The 11,170-nt window shown below is 40.2% G+C and overlaps 1 protein-coding gene across 4 annotated transcripts in view; it reads left to right on the top strand.

Moving 5' to 3' along the window:
• Positions 1–11,170, top strand: part of LOC123977290 (glutamate receptor ionotropic, kainate 2-like) — a 64,503-nt gene that overhangs the window by 31,124 nt on the left and 22,209 nt on the right. The window lies entirely within an intron of this gene.

Below are 11,170 nucleotides of genomic sequence, written 5' to 3'. Positions count from 1 at the left end.
GGGGGGGGGGGGGGGGGGGGGGGGGGGGGGGGGGGGGGGGGGGGGGGGGGGGGGGGAACAGACACCTCGCTGCATTAACAGGCACTGCTGGGAATAGAGTAGCAGCCACCCACACAGTGAGACCAGGATAGAGGAACTTTCTATTTCGCAGCTACACTCTGGTTAGAAGGTGTTTTACCATGCGTGTTTACATACAAGTGTGTGTTTGTACTGTACTGTATGTAAGTGTGAAGCACACTGAGCACATACTGTTTAATGATTCAGTCCCCCCTGCGTTTGGTGGCTCCTCCGAACAGGAGATCTTGGCTCAGGTTTGGCCTCTCTGGCTGCTTTGTTGTTTGGTAGCACATAGCTGACTGCAATCTGACAATGGGAAGAGAATACCAACACATGAATCCCTCTCCCACTGAGCATCATTCATACATAATTCCAACCAAATGAGGATCCTCTGTGTGGGTGTTGAGCCAAAATCGGTGTTTCCCAGTCAATATGATATTGAATAGAGGACACATTCTGTAATTTTGCCCGTTATGAATCACTGCACAAATAAACTTAACTGGAAATTAGATTCAGTATTTGGGGATTCATTTTTATTTGTTCATAACTGACTTCAGTTTTAACCCTGCAGCTTAAATAAGATCTACAGTCAATTGAAGCTCACATCAAATATCCTCATAGTTGTATTGTGCAGTAGATTCTATTTGGTTCAGCAGCCAACCGATTCAGCAGCATGACTGATATTATCGGCCAATTTTAGCTTATCACATACTGTATATTATTAGTATCGATATATATGTCAACTAAGTAATAATAGTTAATTGAAATTTATGTACTAAGATGTGTATGTTTTGAGATGCATGCCTTCAATTTTTTGTGATTCTTAACAGGGTGAATGGCTTTGGGACTAAATTGCTTGGTTGTTTTGTCTCAGGCAAATGTTTGTATGTGTGTTTTCATTGAATGTGTTTTTTATTGTGATGTTTGGTTTTGATGCGGCTATTCCCTTAATGCAATTTTCTCCTACTGGAGACAATAAAGTAACGTTAACCTTAACCTCAATTAATAGCAAGCAATTGAAGTAGAGAAGTACAGAAACAGTGTATCCATAGCATAATTTGTCCCCAAAGGAAGACTTGCACATTTTATTTTCAACTGTAAATTATGCAGCTCATACAGAGGGTTCAGTATAAATGTGTCTGTGTTTTAAAAAAAAAATATTGGACTGTAAATCATAATAGATCTTCTCTCTCGTATATGTTGACATATGTCAGGCTCTAACAAGGTGTCATTACAACCTGTCCTCCGGTGCTTTGATAACACACCTATTTTTCGCAGCTACATAGAATAGCATGATGCTTCGATGTTGTATTTGGTGAAGGATGGATAGAGCTACCAGACTGAGCTCCTCACAGGTTGGTTGCGTCCATTAGAGCAATGTGATCTCCCTCCCTCTGATCCCAGTTGGCAGAGGAGAGAGCCTTTAAAAGACAGCAACTGTGGAGAGCAGACACTCGATGCCCTGTGCCGGGCACCACCAGCTGGGCTTGGCACAGCATCAACATTATTAGCACCAATGCTCCCCTGGTCCATAGAAGGCTTTTGTGAGTGAAAACAGGCAGCGGGAGAGAGATGGGGAGGGGGAATTGGAAAAGAAAAATGTATTATCCTTTTTCCCTTGATTTTGCTTTCTCTGACACACTTTACTTTAATTTCTCCTTATGTATTTTCTTTATATGTTAACTAAACTGTAAGGAAGGAAAAAAGAGAATACAATACAATACAAATAGGTTAAAATGACAAAATATGGCCAAACAGATTCCTTATTAGTATCCTCATACAGTAGCACCCACATATGCACAACAGACATTCCTCGACAATAATGCAAGACGGTGCCTGCTGATGTTATATAGGACAATAAAAGCCTATCCAATCAGGGGCTATAACCATCATCAGATCACTATCATACAGTCCACCCCTGGAGGCCTGTGCAGCCCGCAGGAGCTGTGTGTCACACTTGTGCTCAGAGATATTGTCTAGCCTTGGGATTTCTTGGCAAGTTATCATCCCTTGAGAGCCCGGCCCACCCACCTACACACAAGACACACACATACACATACATATACTGTATATCACATACATAGTATGAAAATGCAGTAGTGATTTAAGTGGAAACATACATGCACAGGAATATAGTAAATACTGTACACATAGACAGATGTGTGGGTTCACAGATATATTTGCATATGGAAACAAGCAAATATACAATCCTACATTAGCTGTGGTGGAAATTGAAAAGTACATTTATTCAACAGTTAAAGTTAATAGTTGTTTTGCAGATTAAGATTTTAAAAAACTATAGTCACCATATAGAAAATGACACATTTGTAATATATATTAAAACTATTCAACATTGTTCAAATCAGCTACATAATTTAAAAATGCCACTTATATTAAGTATTAATAATCCAGTAACATAATAATCTTAAATGGGTAATTCTACATAATGATTAATTTTACTAATGTTACTATGTACACTCTACATTTTGCTGATTATACTTTAGTGCTCTTACATGAGTGCAACTTTGAATGCAGAGCCCTCACTTGTATTGGAGTATTTTTACATTGCAGTATACAACTATTACTTAGATGAAGTATCTGAATACGGCTACCACTGTATAACTGTCTTCATGTACATGTATGCGCACAAACAAAAATTATAAATCAAATGTTAGCGCATATTCTGTAATATCAGCATAGTAGAAACAAAAGTCTATAGTACCCATTTTCGAAACTGATAGCATCAACCTTCCCAGGTATTCTTGGGAGACCCCTGCAAAATGCCCTCTGTTTAGCAGCAACCCAGATGTAATTAACACTGCCTGTGTTGTTTACTCTATGAATCAAGGATGGCATATTCTCTCTCTCTCTCTCTCTCTCTCTCTCCACCACATGGTAGCAAAATGCGTAGGACTGTTTAATCCTCCATCAAACCCTCCTCTCCTCCACTCTGTAGGGTCCAGGTCTAACTGGTTGTCGCTGATGAAGCCTAGTGTGACTCAACGTTTAATCATAACCCATGTCTTGGCCTGTTTTCAAAGGGGTTGAATCGTAAAAGCTTTGTTATTCTGAAAATTTTGGAAAAGTGTAGCTGATGAACAGAGAGAAGGAATAACCTGTGGTGTGGCCACCTACAAGCCTTTTAGAAAAACCTCGCTGGAGGCTGATTAAATATGAGGAAAGGCCATCATGTTAAACAGCCACTTAATCAGATGTAGGTTAGGCAGCGTGGTGCTAATTAAGGTGGACTCTGAAGTGGACAGTGCTGCCAACAGCATGCTGTTGCCTGAAGGGTCTGGTGGGACACCACTGCTCAGAGCATTCCGAACATCTTTTGTCAGATTTAACCTGTTGGTCACCGCCACCTTTTTCCATGAAAAACGCCTAAAATGACATACCTAAAATGAATCAGGAATAACTCCTCAACCTATTGGCCTAGATGCATAATTCTGGTCTCCTTTGAAAGGTCAGAATGCAATAGAAGGAATATAAATCCATTGTATATTAACATATTTATTTTACTACAGACTAAATGGAGATGTAATAAAGAAAAATATATATCCTCAATATAAAAAGCTATCATTTAAATGTAATAAACCATCAAAACCATCATGAAATGGATTATAATGCAACTCTAACAGTTATCATATTACCAGGCAAATGTCCATATTTTGGCAATATTTACTGTTTAAATGTTGACTTTTATTGGGAGTTAAACACTATTTATGTCCATACAGCCAGATTCCAAATAACATAAAGTTACTAAAACATTGAAATATTGATAAAAACAGTGAATATTGATCAATATTCCTGTGACCAATGTTTTGCAGGCGTATAACTTGAGAACAGTGACGGGATCTGCTCAATCAATCCGGATTGAACAGACCTTTCATTTGATACCATGGATGTGTATGTAGCTACTACGGGTCGGACGAGACAGCAAAAAAGAATGTGTGTTCCAAAGCGGCATTTCTCCTCTGCAGAAAAAGGCGAGAGAATGCAGTCAATATCAATCAATATCAATATCAATTTTATTTGTATAGCACACATAAAACAACCAACGTTGGCCAAGGTGCTTCACAGGTTAAAATACAACAACAAGACACTACTTACACAGTAAAAGTTCAGCAATAAAACATTATAATATACAGTATACGATATATAGTGATATTAAAATTGCCAGGAATAATAACAGACTTAACTCGAAGGAAATGCCAAAGAAAAGAGTTGTGTTTTTATCAGTCACACAGCTCCCAGTAATATCGGGCGCAACAATCAAGATGGCACCCTAGACATGGCTATGTAGATCTGTTAGCCGGTGGGTCCACCACTTTGGTCCAGACTGAAATACCTCAGCAACAGTTGATGACATTTGGTACAGATATTCATGGTCCCCTGATGATTAATTGTGATCATTTTGGTGATCCCTTAATTTTTCATGTAGCAGGAGGTAAAATCTCTCTAAAAACTCTACTAAATTAATGTTTTCTGCTTATTGCTTTTGCTTTCACTCAAAATTAGATACATTTTTAAATGGAAAATTCTGGTGTGCAAGTGTTTCTGGCAGCGGAACCAGTGGTTTGTTTGGAACAAACAGAAGCAGGACTAGGTAGTTAGCATGAGCAGTCTGTGCATGTTTGAACTGTTTCTCCCATTTAACTATGTAAACGAATAGTGTGTTTTCAGCGTTTGATAACTTTCTCTTGGCTTCTGTTTTTTTCCACAAATTATTACTATTTATTGTCATTGGAGGGTAAAAAAAGAGATTATAGTGATTGTGGCAATTTATTCTTGGAACAAAATGATCACATAGATATTGATAAAAATGTACAGTGTAAGGTCAGGGTGGAGGTTGTGTCAGCATTCAAGCATCTGTCAGTAGCTGATAAGATAAGAGGTGCTTTAATAACACTAAATCAGTGCTGAATAAATGTTCTGTATATAGACATACATCAATAGAGTTCTGTGCACTTTCTCAGCACTCCCACAGGATCCTTTCTTTCCGTTTCTTTCTTTTAAACCAAAAAACTCGGCAGTGTAGTCCTTTATCCCCTTTTAAAGTGTGCTTAAATCTACAATGAAACCATGAATGTGCTTTCACATAAATCCAGCACCATCAATGGATCTGTTACCCAGGGGTCCTCGTCGGAAGAAGCCAGTCTTACTTCCCTGTGACAAAAGCCTCATTTAAGAAAAAAATGCAAGAAGGCTGCTCTGTTGCCTCAGCATGTGGAAATGCAATGTGAGAAACGGATTAAACCTCCAACGCACAAAAGAAAAAGAGGAAAAATGACAGTGATGGCACTGGCAAAGCCCCCATATACTCACACTCTGAGCAACACTCACGCACAGCTCAGTGAAAAACTGTAGAGAGCAACTGGGGAAGGCAGAGGGAAGACACTGGCAGAAAGACAAAAGGATGAAATGGAGGAAGAGATCGAAGGGAAGGGAGGAGGGAGGGACTGCGGAGGGACTGGGGCAGTACATAGGCGGTCAGAAAGAAAGAGACGAACAGAGACAGAGTGGAAAAGTTACAGACAGAGAAAGAGAGAGAGAGATGGCACTGCACAAGTTACCCATGGGCTTTGTCCCACCAAAATGATCTGACACTGCCTGCTCTCCCTTCTCTGCTAGGAGGCTGGAAACGGCCATAATGTGGCTCATAAATCACTTGTCACATTTCAGTGTTTTTCGACTGTTGTCATTTCATTTTTGTACTAGAAGTGAAAATTTGCACAATTCTCTATGCACTGACTCAGTTTCATTGCCCTGGGTCTCATGTAACACACCAGTGCTAGAAATACATGGTTACATCTTACATTACAGTCACTACAGTAGAGCTAACAGGAGCAAAAACAACAAATTGAGGCATTAAAAGCATCTCCCTGGATTTTAAAGGAATAGGTCAACATTTTGGAATATACACATATTTGCCTTCTAACCAGGACCTAAATGAGCTAAATGAGATTGATACCATACTCATATCAAACCAAATCTGCCTACCTACACCTATACAGCTCACTAATTAACACATTATATCTTGTTTGTTTAATCCATACAATAACAGAAGTATATACAATACAAGTTGAGTGCTACATAACCCACATTAAAACCACAGTGTGTCTTTTTGTTGTTATTCTCTGGACAAAGCCAGGATACAGTATCTAAATTAAAGTAAAAACATTTTTACCATTTTAAATTAAAGTAGAAATTCAGAATCGTGGTGTATTGTTTACACAAAATTATATTTGACTAGGGGAGATTTAATTGCTAAAACTGGACTAAATAAAGTCTAGAAATGCAGTCATTTATTTGACAGCTGAAATTGTGACTCAAACACTTGCACAGACTGTGCAGTGAAGCAGAACAAATACATATAAACTATGGAATGAAATGAATAATTACCTCCTTCTTCTATCAAATCATCAAACCCCATGGGCCCCTCTGTGATCTGAGGGCAAAGTGACTTCAGTTTCAAGAAAACAATGAGCTTCTCTCTCTCCCGCTGACACTGTGACTCTGATGCTGATGGCAATCCTGCCGGTGTATGTGTGTCTGAGTATGTTTGTGTTTGTGTGTGTGTGTGTGTGTGTATGTGTGTCTGAGTATGTTTATGTGTGTGTGTGTATGTGTGTGTGTGTATGTGTGTGTGTGTGTGTGTGTGTGTTGTTGCTCTGTGTCTGGCAGCTGCAGCCCAGTGATGCATGGTGAATAACAGGTCAGTGCTAATCTCATTAGGGCTAATCAGATGTATATGATATGTATAAACAATGGAGTTCCACTGCACACAAGCCGCCGCAGTACACGTCCATCATCAGACGGGTAGTTGTGGTGTGGTTGTTGTGTGTGTGCGCGCGTACATGTGTGTGTTTAGAGGAATTCTGGGACGGGGACGACTGATTGAGAAGAGGTGAGAGGAGAAAGAGAGATGTCGTTTTTCGGGGTGCAACATTATCAGAGGAATTATGGAATTATGCACAGTTGGAGAGCTGGTCTGAATACTGATGCAGCGAAACAGAATATATTTGTGTAAACACACACGCACAGACACACACACGGCAGGTAGCTAAGCAGAGTTTGCAGTTCACCTGTTCTAAATGAGGAAACTGCATGCAACTATGACAAATGAGGCATGCCTCTGGGATGCTTGCAAGTTGAGGTTTGTCATTATGTTTGATTGTGTCCCTGTTTGTGTGTGTGGCGAACACACATCTCGCCTGTGTGTTAATATTTGCATGTTGCTCACGTATCATGCTTATGAGGGAAAATGCAAAGACGAACTGAGGCATCAAGCTGGAAAGGAAGATGTAAGGTGTGGGAAAAAAGTGTAGGGCTGAAACAATTCATCGATTAAATCGATAAAATCCATTCATAGAATGCTTCGACACAAATTCTTTGCATCGATGCTTCGTTTAATCCATGTAACTATACAGCACAGTATTTCGCAGAGACAGTTATTACTGTCGCACATCCTGTTTAAGATGTGAACACGACGTGATTATGATGGAGCTGTTTGCAAAGTGGGGGAAGAGAGAGAAAGTGTCCAAAGTATGGGATTATTTCAAACTCAAGAAAACAACAACTCTGTAATGTTACCGTCCGTCCACCGTAAAACGAAACTTTTGTCGCCTCGGCAACAGCACGACGGCGTCTTATGACAAAGCTCTGCCAGCGGACCACAGACAAGGTAACAGCAACTTTAGCATTTAACTGAAATCAGGATTGATTGTTGAGTTGAAGGCTAGCCAAAGTAAACTGCAGTCCTCAACTGAAAATGTGCACACGTGCGTTTGTTCTCCTTTTTGGGCCGTGAGTTGTAACCTCACAGTCAAGAGTTAACTGGGTGTCGGGGACCTGCACCTTTTAACACTGTGCAGCTCTCTCTGTAGCTCAGACTATCCCTGCTACCTGCGTGTACTAATCCATCCTTTCTTGATAAAAGTGGTTTGGAAACCAGCGTCGGGTGCCATAGGTGTTGTCAGCTCCTGTAGTGTGTGTGACCCCCTGTCACCGATCAGTCAAGTAGTGTGAACGCCACAACGACTTAAAGACTGCCGTCTTATTACGGCAAGTTGAGTGAACTGCACGGCCATCGGCCGACGCTGAAAGTCGTGTAGTCTGCACGAGCCTAGTAACTTGATGAATCATTGAAATAATCTATAGAAGCTTCGAATACTAAAATCATCGTTAGCTGCAGCCCTAAAACAGTGTGTCATTAAGTGTAGGAAATGGGTATGTGGACTGGTACTTGTGTTGAAGCAGAAGGGGATTGTGTGATTTCAGATGGGTATGTGGGTGTTGGAGAAACAGATGTGACAAAGACATGGCAACAAAGGTTTTGGGCATCTTGTTTGAAACCCAGGGGTTCGAGATTGGTTTCACTTAAAGCACTTAAAACACCCCACAGGGTCTGTGCTTGGCTCTGAAATAAATATCAAAATCGCTCTTGGATTGTTTTTAAATTGAATGCAATCTGCCAGAGCTGTGAGCGATCATTCCACCCCTCCCCTCCCCCAATCTCTCCTTCTTCTACTTGATACCAGCCTCTTTTTGTTTCCATCACAAAGGGATTTTCAGGAATTGTTCTGCTCCAAAGGCAAGTAGGGAAAAGATCTGTGCCATATAAATCTTTTGAGCCAGACAATATTTGATATATCACGGCAATCAAAAGTTTAAAGATGGAGGAAATATTTCCAGCAATGGCTGTTAAGTCGGAGGAGAAGCTAATAGAATGACATAAATCATTCAAACAAAGAGGCTGACGGGGATTCAGCGGAGTAGTTTGTCCTCAGAGTACAAACACAGCAGCATACACAACTGTGGTTCTTCTGTAAAAATCTAATAAACTCCTGTTCTCAAATAAACTGACATCTTGTAGCCTAATCAATCTTTATGTTACAGTAAACAAATGCCTGTCTCTAATGTTGCAATATAAAGAAAGTCTTAACACTGCTGCTGATGAAGCATGTATATATTGTTACTGTATCACTCTATAAAATTGCCATTGTAACATCTTATAAGGCTTTTTTAAAGTCTTCTGTTTCAAACATTATACTGCACTCATATATGATTCATCATAACGTCGTCTCTGTCATTTACAAAATTCTGAAATTATCAGCCTTCAGTCAGACATCAAGGTTGTGCTAAAATATCCCAGCTGGATTTCATACTCGGGCACAATTCTGTATGAAAAGTAAAATAAAAATAAACTTCAAACTGTATCTGTTTTTAGTTTTAGTTGTTGAAAGATGTTTTTAAGTAAAGAAGTTGTCAGGTTTATTTTCCCAGGAGTGTTTTTCACAGAATACATTTATATGTATAATGACTTTGTAGAAAACACAGTGCAAGCTGTAGTTTGACCCAAATGAATAAAGAGTTTGTAGATGGAAGAATAGGGATGTGATATTGATTGATTTTCGGAAGGAAAAAGTCGAGGTCATCAGAGGAAAGTTGAAAAGGTCAAAAGCAAAACTAAAGTGAAAAAAAAAGTAGAAGGAAGCACAGATTTAATTTGAATTGCATGAATCCCACCATGTCACAGTCAAAATAAAATAATTTCCAAAGTGAATTTGTTGAATAAATGAATTCAAAATGTATCATGTACATCTGAAGTGGGATGCAGTTGGACTGAAACTGATTATTAAACTTTTCTCAGATCAGATTGACCTTTTTTAGAAACATTCCCGTAAAAAAATAAAATGAGGCTGGATTCAATCCAACTGCATGTCTTTGTATATAGTTGATAACACAATAATTGGATGATAGGACATGATGAACTTTCCCTTCAGTGGAGAAAATAGTGTTTGGATATTGACTGTCTGTGGAACTCTTCCCAACTATTCAAGAAATGGATTAGCAAAATGACATACTCTTTTCCTAATCAGTATTTGCCATGAACACACACATGCACACACACAGTTGTGTTTCTGTCACTTCAGAAGACATAACATTGACTTACATTCATTTCCTGGAGATCCATAATCACTACTTGCCTAACCCTAACCTTAAACCAAGGTAAAGAATTAAAAAATAATTGGGGAATTGAGTTTAGCACCCAGAAGAAGGGTGAGTTCCCACAATGTCCCCACAACTTGAGTAAGACGCGCTCACACACACACACACACACACACGCACATAGCCACACACTGCCTGCATTGGGAGAGCAGATATGGCACTAGCTGTTGACTTTCCCAGGGAAGCAGTGGGGATGAAAGAGTGCAGAGATCGGTCTCCCACCCTCTGATCTGCTGCTGCCTTTGACATCAGCAGTCACCAACTCCAAAAGCTCAGGAGAACTGGATGACAAGCTTAAAACTGACAATCTGCCCACCACCGCAGCCACACATAAACTCCCTCCCGTCTATGTTGAATTTTCGCTTTTCTTGCTGTTGGAAGTAAGATTTATTTCTGTAATTGACTGGCCACCATAACAACATGTTGGATAAATTGTACACATAGCATAATTTTTTTTCCCTTCCCAGACCCTTTGTGTGTTCCTTCTCTCCCACATGGATGGCGTAGATGCTCCACTGCGCTTATCGAGAGAACATAGGGAGCTGATATGAACTGAACAGCAGCTCATTGGTCTCCTGCTGTGCGCCCAGCTCTACCGAAGCCCTGCTCATTCTCTCTGACAGCCAGCACATCCACAAATATACCCTATAGCTGCAGATACTTTGTGGTCTCAAAGTCATTTTTCATACTCCCTCACAGGTTGGTCATCCAGGACTTGTCAAATAAGATCACCACAGTGTATTTCAGCCTGTGTGGGACCATGGAAAGAGGATCTGAGCTGAGCCGTAATGTGTTGACCTGGGTAAATGTGGAGTGTCTCAAACTGTGAGGACAGACTGCATGAAAGCAACTCATGTGTGTCAGGCAGAGAGGTGCAGATAAATCTCAGCATGTCAGTGTGAGTAATTTCAGCTCGAGCATTTACTCCCTTTGATGACTTATTACTGGGGTTATATGGAAGGCTATCGTACGTCCTTTTCAATGCAGTTCACCATGTATCCCAGCCATGCTCTGTCCTGTGTACTTTTGTATGTTACACGAAGCCTACCAGTCAGAGTAGTCCCGTCTGCACTGGCGCCTGTTTTGCGTTCAATCTTTC

The sequence above is a fragment of the Micropterus dolomieu genome, linkage group LG10, assembly GCF_021292245.1.
Source record: "Micropterus dolomieu isolate WLL.071019.BEF.003 ecotype Adirondacks linkage group LG10, ASM2129224v1, whole genome shotgun sequence".
Lineage (NCBI taxonomy): Eukaryota > Metazoa > Chordata > Actinopteri > Centrarchiformes > Centrarchidae > Micropterus > Micropterus dolomieu.
Note: the sequence above shows the minus strand (reverse complement) of the source record. Positions and strands in the feature narration are given on the sequence as shown.